This window comes from Plectropomus leopardus, chromosome 1, assembly GCF_026936395.1.
Source record: "Plectropomus leopardus strain MGB_pleo_1.0 chromosome 1, ASM2693639v1, whole genome shotgun sequence".
Classification (NCBI taxonomy): Eukaryota; Metazoa; Chordata; class Actinopteri; order Perciformes; family Serranidae; genus Plectropomus; species Plectropomus leopardus.
In genome coordinates this window covers 2,015,264-2,032,962 of record NC_142176.1, presented here as the reverse complement: position 1 = coordinate 2,032,962, position 17,699 = coordinate 2,015,264, and the positions used below count along the sequence as shown (strand labels likewise).

The window sequence follows — 17,699 nt, the reverse complement described above, 5'->3', positions numbered from 1 at the left end:
AGGCAAATTTGTTTCCTCCTTTAAGATGTTTTAACCTCAGAAAGTTCACGTTCTCAGCAGATCTTGAAGTGATGCAGATCACGAGCCGCCCGACTGCCCCGGCCTTGGCACCCAAACGTCTTTTATCTCCGACTTCACACACACACGTTTATTAATCCACATAAAGTAATGACCAGAATAATTATCATCCACTCCCTCTCTAATTTAGTGAAGCAGCACTTCAGGTCGTTAAGTCTTTTTCTTTTAAAAGTAATTGCCTGGAACATCGATTGGTGTGCAGGCCTGTTAGGAGAGACGATGCTAATGAGCTGCTCAGCTCGGGGCTAAATCTGACACCGATATCACACCTGACCTGCAGGTAATCCGCCCACCACCAGCTCCTCACTCTGCACCCATGGACCAACAAACGTTTTGTTTTTTTACAGTTTAACATGAAGTAAGTTTGGCAGAAATGTAGCACTCTGCCACTTGTTGGCGGTTTGTGTAGTCCAGAGTTTGCGGTTCCTCTGACTCCTTCACCTCTTTGTGTCTCTGTTTCTGAGAGTAAAAGTCCATTGTCCTTTTGGTGACATTATTCTGACTTTTACTTTAAAGATGCCAAGAAAAAGTGTCATCCAGTAAAATGCTCTCTCGTTCTTTGCTGGCTGTGCACAGTTTGGTACATGTGTTACAGCAGTGATACTCAGCTTAGGCCCCAAATAGGGACCTAATGTCCGAAAATCGGAGAAATGTCCTAAAATTCTAGAAATGTCCTAAAATTCTAGAAACATCCTAAAATCCTACAAATGTCCTAAAATCTTCAAAATGTCCTTAATTCTAGAAACATCCTTAAAAAATGTCCTAAAATCCCGGATATGTCCTAAAATCGTATACATGCCCTCAAATCCTATACTGTCCCAAATTCCAAGAAACATCCTAAAATCCAAGAAACATCTTAAAATCCTTCAGATGTCCCAAAATGTTACAAATGTCCTAAAGTCCTAGAGACGTCCTAAAATCCTAGAAATCTTAAAATCTTACAAATGTCAGAAAATGTAAGAAACATCCTAAAATCCTAAAAAATGTTCTAGAAACCTGAATAGGGCTGCTGTGACTGGACTCTGGCCCCCTTCCCCTGGCCCCTGGCCCCTGGCCTTTGGCCCCTGGTCTCTGGCCCCTGGCCCCTGGCCCCTGGTCTCTGGTCTCTGGCCCCTGGCCCCTGGTCTCTGGCCCCTGGCCCCTGGTCCCTGGCCCCTGGCCCCTGGCCCCTGGTCTCTGGTCTCTGGTCTCTGGCCCCTGGTCTCTGGTCTCCGGCCCCCGGCCCCTGGTCTCTGGCCCCTGGCCTTTGGCCCTTGGTCTCTGGCCCCTGGCCCCTGGCCCCTGGTCTCTGGCCCCTGGCCCCTGGTCTCTGGCCCCTGGCCCCTGGCCCCTGGCCCCTGGTCTCTGGTCTCTGGCCCCTGGTCTCTGGTCTCCGGCCCCCGGCCCCTGGTCTCTGGCCCCTGGCCCCTGGTCTCTGGTCTCTGGTCTCCGGCCCCCGGCTCCAATCCATTTCAAAGCTGAAAATATGAGCAGATAATGAGAGCAGACGGACGTGTAATGTGGCTTTGAACCGTCTGTAAATTCGGTGTAAAAAACCAACCTCCCTCCAAAATATACATCTTAATATTAGCAACACCCAAACAATGAGCCGACAGTGCCAATAAATATCTGCAACCTTATTTTATTTTCATATATTTTTATTAATGAGACCGGCAGAGTCACGACTTCATTTCTCCGTACATCGCGCCAGCTGGCCCAGATTTAATGGAATTTCCTCTTTGAGGCTGTTTTTCAGGCGGTGATGGATGAAATCCCGCCCTCATTAGAGCGACGCAGAGCGCAGCTGAGCGCCGCCGCTGCAGAGGTGAGCCGGAGCGGCTCCCAGGCCGCGGAGCGCCGCTGTACCTGCGAGCGCTCGCGTTACAACCGCTCTGATACCCACCTGAAAGCCGGCACGAGCCGCAGCTGCTAGTGCTTTCATTTACGTTGTGCCCTGCACCTTTTTTTAACCCCACGTACTCCAGCTGAAGTTTTTGATTTTTTTTCACCAGTGAAACCCATCAGCTCCAGTGCAGATTAAACTGGGGAGCTCTGAGCTGCAGGAAAACACACACAGTCTCGACGTGTCTGCTGGAGAAGAAATAACGAGGCTCACCCTGCGACATTCAGCAGTGCTGGAATCCATCACTGATACGATTTAGAGTTAACCCTTTCAGACCTGAGCACATCGATTTCTTTCAAAAACACGGGTAGAAAGCAATGAACGACTCTACAAGACATGGCCCCAGAAATTTGCAGGGAATTTGTAAAATAAAATAAATACTCTGAATAAAGGAACAGTCACCTGAAGAAAAAAAGAAAAATGTAAAAAACAAACAGAAAAGATCCTTGAAATTCAAACTAATATATGTATATATGTTTTCTGCAACCTAAGTTTAAATATGTGGTTATAATAATAATAATAATATAGTTTTCTGGACATTTTTCCTTATAATTTATATTTATATATATGTGTGTGTGTGTGTGTGTGTGTGTGTTTGTGATGTAACAATTCACTTCATCTTTCATCACCTTTTTTAAATTTATATATTTATATATATGTTGTTGTATGTGTTAAAATAATATAATATTAAACAATATAAAATACAATAAAATAAAATAATAAAAGATAACTCAGTAAAATATGCTAAAATAAGATAATAAAACACTAAAAGATAAATCAGTAAAATATAATAAAATTAGATAGTAACACGCTAAACGATAATTCTGAAACTAAAATAGAATAAGATCATTTATAAATCAATAAAACAGAAGAAGAGGATGAAATAATACCTCGTGAATCCTTCGCTCTGGAGCTTTGAGTGAAAGACGTGAGTACTTTTTTCACCACTTTAAGGAAACTAACTTCCTCTGGGAGTCAGGAATATTTACGCCGCAGCTCAACGCCGCGGACAGACCGAAACGTCAGTCTGCTCTGAGTTTCTCTCTGGACGCTAAAACTTTGACTTTCTGGTTTGTGATAGTTTTTATCTGAGTATGTTTTTGTCAAAGCACACACACACACACACACACACACATACACACACACACGCACATACACACACACACACACACACACACACACACACTCCAGTCCATTCGTGAAGAGCCGACTGGTTTGGACTGGAAAAAGGATTTGATCTGAACAAGGATTCATTTGGTCGCCATGGAAACAAGATGTGGATTTCAGAGTGTCTACCTCTCAGATACAGCTGTGTGTGTGTGTGTGTGTGTGTGTGTGTGTGTGTGTGTGTGTGTGTGTGTGTGTGTGTGTGTGTGTCTGCATGTGTGTTATCTGTGTGTGAGTGTGAGAGAGAGAGGGGTTGTGTGTGTGTGTGTGTTATGTGTGTGTGTGTCTGTGTGTGTATGGTATCTGTGTGAGAGGGAGTGAGAGAGGGTGTGTGTGTGTGTGTGTCTGCATGTGTATCTTGTCTGTGTGTGTGTGTGTGTGTGTGTGTGTGTGTGTGTGAGTGAGAGAGAGAGAGGGTGTGTGTGTGTGTGTGTGTATGTATGTGTGTGTCTGCATGTGTATGTTGTCTGTGTGTGTGTGTGTGTGTGTGTGTATGTATGTGTGTGTCTGCATGTGTATGTTGTCTGTGTGTGTGTGTGTGTGTGTGTGTGTGTGTGTGTGTGTGTGTGTGTCTGCATGTGTATGTTGTCTGTGTGTGTGTGTGTGTTTGTGTGTGTGTCTGCATGTGTATCTTGTCTGTGTGTGAGTGTGAGAGAGAGAGAGAGAGAGGGGATGTGTGTGTGTGTGTCTGCGTGTGTATGGTATCTGTGTGTGTGTTACTGTCTTTCTCTCTGCCTGTCAATCACTTTTCAATAAATCCTCTCTTTGATGAATCTGTCCCCCATCATCCCCTCTGTCTCGCTGACCGTCCCCCCCTCTGTCCCTCTGTCCGTCCGTCTGTGTTGCTCGTCTCTGCGTGTCCTCGTGTCGCAGCGTTGAGGAGTTTTCACACTTTATTCGACACCTCTTGTGGAGATGAGACCTCACACTCGAGAGGAGAGGCAGGCGGAAATTTAGCAAAAAAACAAAAATTTGTTTTATTTCTGCTCTCGCTCGTCTCCAGCTGACACTCAGTCCGTCCTCTGTCTGCTGTAACGTCTCACTCCGATGTTATTATATCAGGTTAACCCTTTGAAACCTGAGCAAACTGTCCTGATTTCTTTTAAAAACGAGAAGGCAATGAGCAACTTGACAAGAAATGAGTCAAAAAGCAAGAAAAAAAAAACAGAAAAAGAGAATAAAGAAGAGATTTTCAAGATTACCTGAAAAAATAGAAATAATAATAGTAATATTTTTGTAATCTAATTTTTAATATAACTCTAATAATCATGAATATAGTTTTCTTGATATTTTAGGTCATTTACTGGTCACCTTTTAATTTTTTAAACATTTTTTATTTTTTTTGTAATTTGTGGAAAATTCATACAAAGTTGCTGATTGCCATGTTTTTGAAAGAAATCACATTTCAGTGGTTTAAATATTTTATTATCCACAAACGTCCTTTTATATTTGTATATAAAAGTTGTATCCATGAAAATAAAAAAAAGTTATTTGCAAATATGCATTACTTATACTTTTAACATCCACCCACGACGGCAAGTATGCTACTACTGATAATTAATGATAATTTTTAGAAAAGGGAAAAAATAATGTTTTATTATAATACAAAAATGACCAGAACAGAACAAGTTTCTTTAAAATGATAATAAACATAAACACAAGAAATTAGTATGTAAGTAAAATAAGTTGGTGATGTAATTTTAAATACATAATTACGATAATTATAAAAACATTCATATATATATATATAATTTATTTCCCTAGCTTTTCTTTTTTCCCCCTAGCTTTCAAAAATAATTTTCTAATAAAATTTTTTTTATAAAAAAATAATTTTATCTACTAATTTCTTTCAATTTGTGAAACTTTTTTTTTAATTAACCAAATTGCTAATCACTTTTTTGCCATGTTTGTGAAAAAAGTCGCACCAACGTGCTCGGGGTTCAAAGGTTAAAGAACTTGTGAAAGGCGTCTGAAAGCAGCACAAGGAAAGTGACATCATCAGGTTTCAAAGGGTTAAATAACAATCTTCTTTTGCAAAGTGAACCTGTAACCTGCTGCGCACGTGTGTGTGTGTGTGTGTGTGTGTGTGTGTGTGTGTGTGTGTGTGTGTGTGTGTGTGTGTGTGTGTGTGTGTGTGTGTGTGTGTGTGTCTCCCTGTCTTCATGAAGTCAATTATTTTATCTCCCAGGACTCGGTGCGTTGGCATGGAGACCAATTAGCTCTAATTTTTCACACTTGGCTGTCATATCTGTGCGGTCGTTGCAGGAAAGCACCACTTCATTTAACAACCTCTCATCGTCGCTCGTTGTTTCAGGCGTCATATTTAATTAACGTCGTGAAGAAGAAGCGTCTTTATCGCCGAGGCAAATCTGAGAACAAAGTCTGTATCTGTGATGCCTGATCGACCGCCGCTGACACGTGAGGATGAGGGAGGAAACTGACTGTTGATTTATCTCCATGAAGACACGGAGGGGACGTCTGTCCTCCCATCTGTCCTCCTGTCTGTCATGTCCCATCGTCCTAACACCACTGATTAGATTTTTAATGGCACTTCTGGAGATCCATACATTTTCGATTCAGCGTGAGTGAGGAGCACGTCAGTCCGTCTCCGAGCTGTAACCCTGAACGCTAATTGACGGCCGTGATGACTCAAACGTGCTGATTGATTGACACGGAGACGTTTGTTTTGGGTTATGAAGTCTGATCAGAGACAGAGAGCAGTCACGAATAAATTCAGACATATTCTCACGCTCTCACTCCTCCGACTGTCCAGAACTGCATGACTCTGCATTTAATAATAATAATAATAAAAACACCATATTATTTTAAAAAATCACCAAAAAAAGCCAAAATGCTTTTTTCAAGAATCACCCAAAAAAGAAAAAATAAATCACCAAATGTTTTCTTTAAAAAACTAAAAAAAAAACAAACAAAATTACAAGATGCTTCACAAGGTGAAACAAGAATAAAACAAAGAAATATACAGTTACGATAAAAACTGCGTTAGGAGCTAAGATAATAATGCACGCTGAGGCAAAACAAAGCGGAAGGAAATAAAACACAACATTTCCATATCACATACAAATCAGTCATCAAAATGAAAAGCTTTCCCATTAAAACATGTTTTAAGCATTTTTTTTTAAAAAAAACAGGCAACAGGCAAGCCTCATGTACTCACTCAGTATGTTTACATGATGTCAGAAAACATCAGTGCGACTAAAACGGGACTTTAAAAATACACGTAAACATGATAGTCTGACTGAAGTCTGACAGTTTTGAATAGTTGTTGTCCATCATAACGCAGAGACTTCAGGGTTTCCCTCACATTCACTTATTCGTGGCAGCCCGCCACGGTTAAACATCTGCTGCCACGTTTAGATTTTATATTTTTGGACACTATTGAAATATACTGTTTGCATCTGGGGTCGAGAAATATCGTTTTTTCAGGGCTGATACCGATTATTAGTAGTTTGTGAGACTGATAACCGATATTTGGAACCGACATGCATTTACAGTAAAAATGAAAATCTTTCTGTCAATATTTAGGATTTATTATTTGTAACTCCAACACAAAACTTTTTCAGCAAATGTTAAATCAAAACTGAGACTTTCAATATCAAATACTGCAAGTTCCCAGCAACTTTTTTTATAAAGTCAAGTGAAAATTTAAATAAAAAAATTTTTTTACAGAGAAAAAGATGCTCCCTTGCTGAAATTTTCTTTGCACTTTTTTTTATAAAATTAATGTTATCTGTGATCATTCAAATAAAATGCCAAATATTAGCCCCAGTAATCTGGGCCAATAATCTGTTGACCCCTAATTCTAAATATAGCAAACACTTAAACTGATATTGATTTTTTTACGTGACATCAGACTAATCAGTGAAGGCAGAAGTTGCTCAGCACTGTTGGAGTATGTGTGCGTGACGCCACGTTTTTCTACCCCGAGGTTATTGCAAATAAACAGCTGTGACTGTGATTGGGTCAGCATCACAGACTGTATCAATAATATCGGTTTATAGCAGCGAGCTGAAAGTGGAGGAGTCGGACAGACTTCATCGATAAATGGATGCTCCCCCGCTGCTTATATACCGGGACAAGGACAGGAGTCCGGCTAAACGTCCTAATCGAGATGTAACCATAGCTGGACTAAAGTGTGCGTGTAAACGTAGAGACAGTCTCTCACACCGAGGCGTGTGAACATGTTCGCCGCTGCCTCACCGACAGCTGTTTGATGACACCGAAGTGTGTATTTCATCACTCGGCTGCAGTTGTTAACACTCTTTATGAGCATTTTGTTTGTTTCGTGCCAGGACATATTGTCTCTCTGAGCTGTTCTTTTTCTGTAAAATCACTCTTCAGACTGTTTTTAAGGCTGTTATTGGCGGATGCCTGATGTGCTTATTCTCATATTTTCTTGCTCAGTGCTTTTTTTAGCCTCCAGCAGCGCTGCTGTAGAGACGCCTCCTGTCAGTCCGACACTTCAGATTCTCACTGAATTATCTCAACAGTTATTGGATGGATTTCTGTGAAATTTTCAGGGTTCATACACATTTTTACCAATACATTTCCCTAAATTTTTCATGACTTTGGGGCAAATTTTAGTGACCATACACTCTCTGCTTCTTATCATTTTTTTTCACTGCTTTATAATAGCTTTTTAAAATATATATTATTTTAGAATATATTGAATTCACAACAGTATTATAACTGAATGTTTAAATATAACTGAGGGACTTTGTTATTTATTAGAAGGACAGCGTGATGCAAATGGAGGCATGACATAGTTTTTTTGGCTTTTTTATTTTGGCTTTGGGAAGGAGCATACAACTTTAAATTGCTTTATTTTGTGTTTATTTTTACCACCAATTTTTAAAGAAAACTGAATGGAAATTGAAATTTTGAAAAAAAAAACATTTCTTAACAAATATTTGCAATTTTTGAAGGAAACATTTTGACAATTTATTTATTTTTTGTGGTTTTTGAAAAAAATTGGATTATTTTATTTTTGGCAATTTTTAAAGAAAACATGGTGTTTATTGTTATAAACATGGTGTTTATATATATATATATTTGATTATTGCCTACAGCTCCCCACTAGCGCTGTAGGTTATAAGTTCACATAGGGGTAATTTGGCGTGAGCTTCTGTAAATGTTTGAGTCTTTTCATTGCAGTTTTGCATAATATGGCTTTTACGAATTGCCTGAAAAACCACATTATGTGAATGTAAAAACTTTTTTGCAATAAATAGGAGTTTTGTTTCAAATTGTTGTGTTTCCATTAATCGTGTTTTATAGTCACACTTTAAATTTATGTGATTTGAGGGTTTGTGTTTTTCCCCACAGCGGGACTAATAAAGGATTATCTTATCTTAATGGAAACTCGTCTTCTGTGAGCATTTTAGGCATTTAGCTGCTGAGCCTAAATAAAGCCTCACAGAGTCGCTCGTATCCGGCTTTAGAATTGATTTTCCATAAAAGAAGTTATTCTTTTTGCTCTTTACGTGATAAAAGAAAACCCTCTTTGAATGTTTTAGAGTAAATCAGGAAATGATGCACTTTTAAAGGATCTTCATTGTGAGCGAATCACTTCTAGTGGCTTTTTTTCCGTGCAGGTTTGTTGGTTAAAAACGCAGCGTGCACCCGCAGGCTGGCTTCATTACATGTAACAAGTCAGTGAATGAACTTTTCAGCAGCGAATGACTCGAGCAGAAAGATGCAGATTTCTGAAGGAGTCCTCTCACACACACCGAGGTGTCTGTGGAGTATTCGATGAAAGAAAATGAGCCAAAAGAAATCTTTAAAATGTGAATGAAGAGATTGCATCTTCAAATCTGAGCCCCAGCGTAAAAAAAAGCCCAAAACATATTTTTTGTGCTTTCTGTCGATATTTACTTTAGGTTGATTGTTGCTGCTTTTTGTGAAGATTACCTAAAAGTACAATGAGTCACATTTAAGTATTTATAGAGCCGAGGGGCGGGCCGACAGAGAGAGGAGAGAAAATGCGGCATTAGATAGAAAATGAAAGAAAGCAGGAGAGCGAGAAAGCAAAGAGCACTTTCACATAATGACACATCCACCTCCTTCACAAACCAATGAATTTCAAATGAATGTGGACACAGTTGGCCGGCGCTGTAATATAGAGGGCTGAATGTTTCTCTTAAGTGTGGGTCGGAATCCAAAATTCGCTGTGTCTCCTCGTGGGGACGACTGCAGCTGTGTTTCTGAGCTCTGGACAGGTACGACTCAACGAGGTATTCAGAGAAAGACTGAAGCCGAGCTGACTTCTGACCTCAGATAACAACCGTATGAACCGAATGAAGCAGTTTCTGATTTATTTCGGCTCAGCGGCTAAACGCTCAACATGCTCACAGTAGGCGGGTTTCCATTAACCCTCAAATGGTGCGAATTGAAAATGTGTGAATATAAAATATGCATATTGCAAAAAAAGTTTTTACGCTCGCCTGAGGTGGTGTTCCAAGCATTTTAAAAAAGCCATATGTCGCAAAACTGCAATGGGAAGACTCAGTGATCAAACATTTACAGAAGCTCACTCCAAATTTCTCCTATGGCGGTTGGGGGGCTGTAGGCGGGTTTGGAAGACACGTTTTCCTCAAAAATTGCCATTATTGTTATCCATCCATTTTCTTCCGCTTATCCGGAGTCGGGTCGCGGGGGCAGCAGCCCAAGCAGGGAAGCCCAGACTTCCCTCTCCCCGGCCACTTCGTCCAGCTCTTCCTGGGGGACCCCGTGGTGAGACATAGTCTCTCCAGCATGTCCTGGGTCTTCCCCGGGGCCTCCTACCGGTGGGACGTGTCCTGAACACCTCACCAGGGAGGCATCCTGGAGGCATCCTAATTAGATGCCCGAGCCACCTCATCTGGCTCCTCTCACCACGGAGGAGCAGCGGCTCTACTCCGAGCTCCTCCCGGATGACCGAGCTTCTCACCCTATCTCTAAGGGAGAGCCCAGCCACCCTACGGAGGAAACTCATTTCGGCCGCTTGTACCCGCGATCTTGTTCTTTCGGTCACTACCCAAAGCTCGTGACCATAGGTGAGGGTAGGAACGAAGATCGACCGGTAAATCGAGAGCTTTGCCTTTCGGCTCAGCTCCCTCTTCACCACGACAGACCGGTGCAGAGTCCGCATTACTGCAGACGCTGCAGCGATCCGCCTGTCGATCTCCCGCTCCATCCTTCCCTCACTCGTGAACAAGACCCCGAGGTACTTAAACTCCTCCACTTGGGGCAGGACTTCGTCCCCGATCCGGAGGGGGCACTCCACCCTTTTCCGGCGGAGAACCATGGCCTCGGATTTGGAGGTGCTTATTCTCATCCGGCCGCTTCACACTCGGCTGCGAACCGATCCAGTGAGAGCTGAAGGTCACGGCCTGATGAAGCCAACAGGACCACATCGTCTGCAAAGAGCAGAGACCTAATCCTGAGGTCACCAAACCGGACCCCCTCAACACCCTGGCTGCGCCTAGAAATTCTGTCCATAATAATATTGTTGTTATCATTATTATTCTTTTTATTATTATAAACGCCATATTTTCTTTAAAAATAGCCAAAAAAAAAAGTCAGAAATATTTTTAAAAACCTGCAAAAAGTTTTCTTCTAAAATCAGCAAAAAAAAAAAATCTCAAAAATGTTTCCTTGTAAAATCACAAAAAATTGTCCCCTTTTGTATAATTTAATAACTCATTTAAAAACTTATCACAAAAATGTTCACTTGAACAAACATCAGGGTGATGAGAACTGCCTTCAGTGACAGAAACCATCTTTGGGAAAAATTAATTTGGCATGTACTTTGAAGTTTTTGTTTGTTTTTTTTTAATTCATTTTATTAATTTTAACAATATTTCCCAACATAAGTTGCAAAACTGGTGTGACACATAAAAAACAGATCAACAAAATTCTAGTGTTATTAGTTTTTGTAAAAGAAAAATAGGCTCGGAAAGTAAAAAATATGTAATTTACATATTACAGTCCATGTTTTATGAGATGGAGTTTACACTAAAAGTTAATCCACCCCTCTGTTTTAAGTCTGTAATTTTATATGGTAAATGAACTAAGACAAGTCGCCAATTTTTTTAAGAAATATGTCTTGTTATCCTTGAATGTAGCAGAGAGGTTTACCAGTGGTACTTTGAGTTTTTAGTTTGGCCTATGTCTCATACACTAGCATGGAGGGGCGGGCTTTATGACCTATACTGCAGTCAGCCACCAGGGGGCGATCCAGATTAAAAAGTTACACTTTTGGGGACCTGTCATGTCGTCCGTCTTTATTTGCAGTCTATGGTTGAGACTAATGCGATGATTGCAGTATTTGGCGTAAATCCACACACTGTACCGCTCTTTTTCCTCGAGGCAACCTTTACAGCGCCTGCCAGCTGCTGCATGTGATACACCGACTACACAAAGTCTCTCAGCCACACTTCAGAAAAATCTGAAGTGTCCCTTTAAGTTTGGACCAGAATCCAAAATGTGCGTCTCCTCATGGCTGCAGCTGTGTTTTCTATGCATTGACACAGACAGGTACGACTCAACAAGGTATTCAGAGAGGAAACAGATGAAGATTTCTGACCTTTTATAATGGATTTTTAATTAGATGCAGTTTGCCGGTCTAATTATCCCTCAGCCTCGGCTCTGTTTCTTTTAATAGAACTCAGTGTGTAAGGTGGCAGTTTATATGTACGACTCGTTTTCCTAATGGTGTTTTTTTTTGTGTGCTAAAGAGCTAACAAGGACTCGTGGAGGGGCTTTTAGGCACTTTGATTTCCTGAGCAATTCAGCGAGAAACGCTGCAAGAAGCACACAAACTGCAAATTACAGCGTCATTATCATTAGCACATCGGAGGAAAAACATTGTACTGATTAAAAGTTTCGGGTGTTTGACAATCTAAAGACGAGAAATGTGTGAGACAAAGGGGTGTCTAACTGTCAGGAGATGCAGTGATTTTGTGCATAAAAGGGGAAGTTTATGACTCATCAGCTTTGACAAGATAAATGAATCTAACCACACAGCGTTCAGTTTTAAGCCTGAGTGCACAAGTGACAAAAAAAAGTCCTCCTTTGAACTATTTGTGGTGCAGGTGGTCTTTTTATAGCCGTGTAAACAGGCAGGAGTCACACAAAGTCTGCGCCCTTTTTGCTATAAAAAGATCAATACCAGGAACAGATAAAATCCAATACCAGTCCATGAATGATCTGCTTTCATGTTTGCGCTTGAGGCCCGATCAATGGCTCCTCACGTCGGACCATCTGTTATCGTTCCCTTCGTTTCACACAAGATGCTCCAACACCTGCTTCCAGGCAGAATCACCACGCGGCGGAGGGGTTAGTGCCGGAGAGCTGATTGTATTGTGCGAATTCAACAAGCTCTGCAGGAGTTTTTTTTTTAAGTTTGGATGCTGAATAACTTACAATTTGAGATAAAGAACTCCATTCATAAATAATTCATGATAAGCTGTGACACTGGAAGGCAAACGGATTGATGCAATTATTGCAGAATGTTTGCTGTGTTAAAAGAGAGAAACGAACAAAGACGGAGAGGACAGCCACTCAAGAAATATACAATACATTAACACCAGTATTTTTATTTTAAATGAACAATTAATTTCTTTTAAAAAAAACTTTTTTGTTACATGCACAATATTCTACTATTATTCCAAATGTGACAATACAACAAATTGGGCCTCATTCTGAATGGAGCAATTTTATGATAAGACATGCAGGATAATCCGGTATTAGTTGGGTTTTAGGAGCATTCTCTGGACGTGCAGGGCATTCAAATTATGCATCTAACTTTGGTTTACTGCAGTTTGTGACACATGGCCTCCGTTTATGGTCAGCTCTGTGTGTTGTATGCACGATACGATACGATACGATACGATACGATACGATAATCATTTTCGACCCACAACAGGGACATTTGCAGCATTACAGCAGCAAATGGTTAGTGCAAACAGAAAGCATCAGTAAAAAACACACAAGGCAACATTTTAGTATGTATTGGTTAAAAAAAAGAAACTACACAGATCGGTGTAAGAAAATTTTAAAAACATATAGCATTATGAAAAGACAGCAGTAAAGAATGAACAGCAAACCAACTGCGTCTAATTTTGAACATAATGAAAGACTTGGGTATCAACAGGTTTTTGGATACGCACAAATATCACAACACCGACCTTTTCAAGACTTAATACAAAACTATATAAAATCCTAATTTAATGCAGTGCAGCAAAATAGCAAACGCAGCTCCAGCCGTTCAGTTTTTTTCTATATTTTGACGTGATAAACGACATCTTCGGGCACATTACTCCGAGTATGCCTAGCTGCAAGTAAACGGGATTATTAGTGGAATATTCACTTTCTATTTTTTTGGTTAATGTGACAGGATCATTGTTGGGACTGGTGTGACGTTTTGACAGCTCATTATGTGTGTGTCCCACCATAGGAAATTTAAAAAGCAGCTGTTAGCATTTGGGCTGGATCCAAATATTCAGCTTTTTGAGGATTCATTAATTGGGTAGGGATTCAGATTTTTTTTTTTTTTTTGCGCAGGAGAAATGTCATTTTATTGTTTGTGATCTTTCTGCTGCACCTGTCACACACACAGTAACAGGAATGATCATTTTACCCAACGGTTATTAACGAGTTTATTGACTCAGTCGAGCCGTTTCTGTACCAGAACACAAACACGTGAGTCCGTCGCAGGTGGAGCTCTGTCAGCACAGAGCAGGTATATTTCACTATCTTCCAAAATGAGGAAATGAGGACACACAACAAAATTTAGCTGACTAATTTAGAAAACTGGACACAATTGTTTCCGTGATGCCAGCATACTGTCTTAAATCAAACGCTTAAGCAACATGATGCTGCCATCATGGTTGGTTCTGTGTAAAAATGCAAAGGAGATGTAACAAAGGGACTTCAAAGCAGCTCTATAGCGCCATCTCTGTGTGTAAAGGGTTAGTGAAGCATTTTGGTAAATAGTCTTGTTTGTCATTTTTACAGAAATTCCACTTGAAAGTTGAAAATACAGTTTTATTCTAAAAACATGGGTATCGATTTGCTGCTAACAGCCTCCGCTCTGATGGTTTCAGGGATTTTCTCCAGCAGAGCATTAAGGCATCAGTATGCTTCAAATGAGGTGCTTGTTGAATCATCAAAAAGCGTCTGAAACCCCCTCCGTCTGCCTCTTTCAACATCAGAATGAGATTGACCAGGTGTACAGGGGAGAGCAGTATTATGTAAGCAAATACGTGTATTTTTGGGGAGAGTTTTTATACCTTTATTCTATGACTGAGACATGTTATGTGGGAGAAAGAGATCCACCTAAAGGTCCCACGCCAGACTTGATCCGGAGACGACTGGTGTTTTCCGTCTCCATCTGTGAGCTGCAGGGGAGCCCTGTGGGTCTGAACTTCTGTCTCAGGGTCTCCTTTTCATTCCTCACACAGCTACTTATGTAACCGAGCGCAACGCCATGAATGCCTTTGAGCAGAAACTGTCCAAAAGTTATTCCTGTTTGAAATACTATTGCATCTCAATCCTCTTTATGATGACAGAATTTTCAGGCATTCAGCAGCTTTAACCCTTTGAGACCTGAGCAAATTGGCATGATGTCTTTCAAAAAGGTAGGAAAATGGCAAAGAATCCCAAAATTAGCAAGAAATTAGCGAAAAATAGTAAAAAAAAAAAAAAGTAGGAAAAGAAGAATAAGAAAGGCATTACAAAAACATTGTCACAAAAACCTTTTTTACCCACCACATTCCTGAAGTTAAAAAGAGAAGTCATCTGCCGCTCACATGTGCATCCTGCCTCGCCCCATTTTCCTCTTTTGATAGATTTTCTGCAGATGGCGTACATAAATAGGCGGTTTTCCTTTACAGATTTGTGCAAAACTTCAGCAATATTTTCAAAATGTCGATAAAACACAATTGTGCAATGACTCTCTTTCCACTGAGTGATGCTCTGCCACTTCTCCTCTGGTGATAACATCCCAGTAACCATGGCGATGGATGTTCAAAACATCAGCAGCTTTATTTCTTTTGCAGCCACCGCATTAGCCGTCATTATTTCCAATCCAAGGCCACGCAGGCGTGTTATGGAGCCACGATGAAAAGGCGAGCCCCTTATACGTGGGAGCGGACACATATGAGGGATTTCTGGGAGCTGATCCACGATTTCACAGAGGAATTGTGGATTCAAAAGTTTCTCAGATTTATGTCCTGCTGCATCATGAGGGAGCCAGTTCATACTGACAAGCACATACACACAGCATTGTGTGACCTCACAGCATCATGTGACCTCACAGCATCATGTGACCTCACAGCATCATGTGACCTAGAAAAGACAAAAAGTGTTTTTAAGTCAGTTTTAGCCATTGCAGTTTTGCAAAATGTGGCTTTTTCGAATCCCCTGAAATACCACCTCATGTGAGTGAAACAATTGTTTTGCAATTGATAATGGAGTTTTTTTTTTTAAATTGACATGTTTCAATTAGGCATATTTTATATTTGCAATTTAAATTTGCACAATTTGAGAGTTAATGGAAACCTGCCTAGTGGAACTAAGAGGCCTTAACCATGAAAACAGCCTCAGACCAGATATGATAAGTTTATTGTTTGTTATCAGGATCCCCATTAGCTGACGCCTAGGCGACAAGTGAGTCTTCATGGAGTCCAAGACAACAGAGCATTACAGCAGAAAGAAACAGTCATGAAAATTAATAATAATAGTAATCAATAAAATAAATATGTGAACAAAAAATAAAAATAATAATGTAAATGGAAATTCAAAGATACAACTACATTAACAATAGTAATCAAAGATGAAAAATATTAATTCACCAATTAATCAACCAACTAACAAAAAAAAATAAAAACAATCAAATACTATTCTTAACTATCTTTCCCAAAAATCAACATGAAACAACCAACTGAAAAATAATTAGTGATGACCTGTAGCCAGATCAGTTCAGTCTTCTTCATTCTTGAATGTTCTCACAAAATAAAAGTATCCGTTATGTTTAAATGTGATTTATTATCTTGTTAAACTGTTAAATGTTAAATTCATTCTCTGTTTTCTGCCTGAGTCAAAGTGTTAATCTTTTTATTTGATTTTACAGATCACAGAGCAGCCAGCAGAGGGAGTCTTAGACCAGCTGGAGAATACGGCCACAGTTTCAGAAGTTTGAGGTTTAGGACTGTAGTCCTGAGTAATTCGCTGCTGTCACTGTTTCTCAACTCTCTCCTTTGCTGTCACGTCCCTGCTGGTTAGTTTCAACTTGTGACCTGTCTTCCTCTTTGTTTTCTTTGCCAAATGTTCTCATGATGCTCTCGACCTTTTCCATCAGCACAGTTTTTCTTGCTCTTGCAGTTTGGCCTCATGTGATTGGCTTTGTATGTCGAATTACGCTGCTGTAAGATTTTACATCAAAATGCTGATTGTTGCTGACTCTCACTGCATGACACATCAGCTTTGTAATGATGACTACGTTGATTTCAAAGTTTCCTTTCTCTATAAGTTTTATGTTTAGGACAAATCTGGATGCCAGTTTTTTAGATTTGTCTTTCTCTTCCATGCATGTAGAGGACTATAGATCTTGAGGTCTGATAAAAACTCATAAGGTTAAATGTGCGATTAACAGTGAAGACTGAAGAGTCTGAAGCCATGCTGGCTGCTCTGTAAATTTGTAAGCTAAATGCTATTGTCAGCGTAATCACAATTAGGGCTGAGCAACACGAACAGCCAATGATAATGGGAAAAGCGCCGCGGAGAACCAAATGCAGCGAATGACTTTACTGTAGATCAGCTGAGTGTTTGACAGCCACAGCTCTGAAACAGACACATCTGCAGAGGTGAGAGTGACTTCTTTAGACTCTACAGACGACTTTGTGTTAGTTTCAGCTTTAATCAGACTTTGGATGAATTATTTAGAAACACCAGGACGCATCGCTCCGTGTCTCATCCGCTCGCGCTGAGCTCTCATTGTTATTACCAGGGGCAGATGTAATGTTTTGGGGGCCCGGGGCCACAAGCACATGAGCTTATTTTCAGCCTTTCTCTAACCGGGAACTATAGGAGAAGGAGATTGGCAGCTATAGGAGAAGTTGGCCTACTCAAAAGTTTTTAATTGAAATTACAGACAATGTAATGTTGCTTTCGACTACACAATTACTGTAACGATGCATCCAACAGCTGCTGAGACATTTCAGTCTGGACCAACTAACCCACTCAGCCATCTGTTCAGCCGTAACATGACTATAAACACCTGAGTATGTTTGTTGCTTCAGTTATTGTTCACAGTTTAGTCATACAGTTCTGCTTTTACCTTCTGCAGGATTAATAACAGCTGTGAACGCCTGTCATCATCTCTGTGTGATTGTTGTAAATGCTGCGCGTTATCTGAAGCTGCAGACAGCTGAGTGTAATTAGTAAAAGCATCGCTGGAGGGTTTGTGAAAACGTTTCATGGAGGTGAATGAGCCAAAAACACAGGATGTCACCGTACGATACCACAGAGGAGCCTCCGAATCCAACTGTGTTATCTCCCCCTCCGAAAC

At 40.4% G+C, this 17,699-nt stretch overlaps 1 long non-coding RNA gene across 2 annotated transcripts in view; it reads left to right on the top strand.

Moving 5' to 3' along the window:
* The window catches only part of LOC121942372 (uncharacterized), a 44,530-nt gene that overhangs the window by 24,206 nt on the left and 2,625 nt on the right, over positions 1-17,699 (top strand). For both annotated transcript variants that reach the window (XR_015777382.1, XR_006105802.2), the window contains one exon: positions 16,263-16,409. This is a non-coding gene — a long non-coding RNA (uncharacterized LOC121942372). The remainder of the gene's footprint in view (positions 1-16,262; positions 16,410-17,699) is intronic.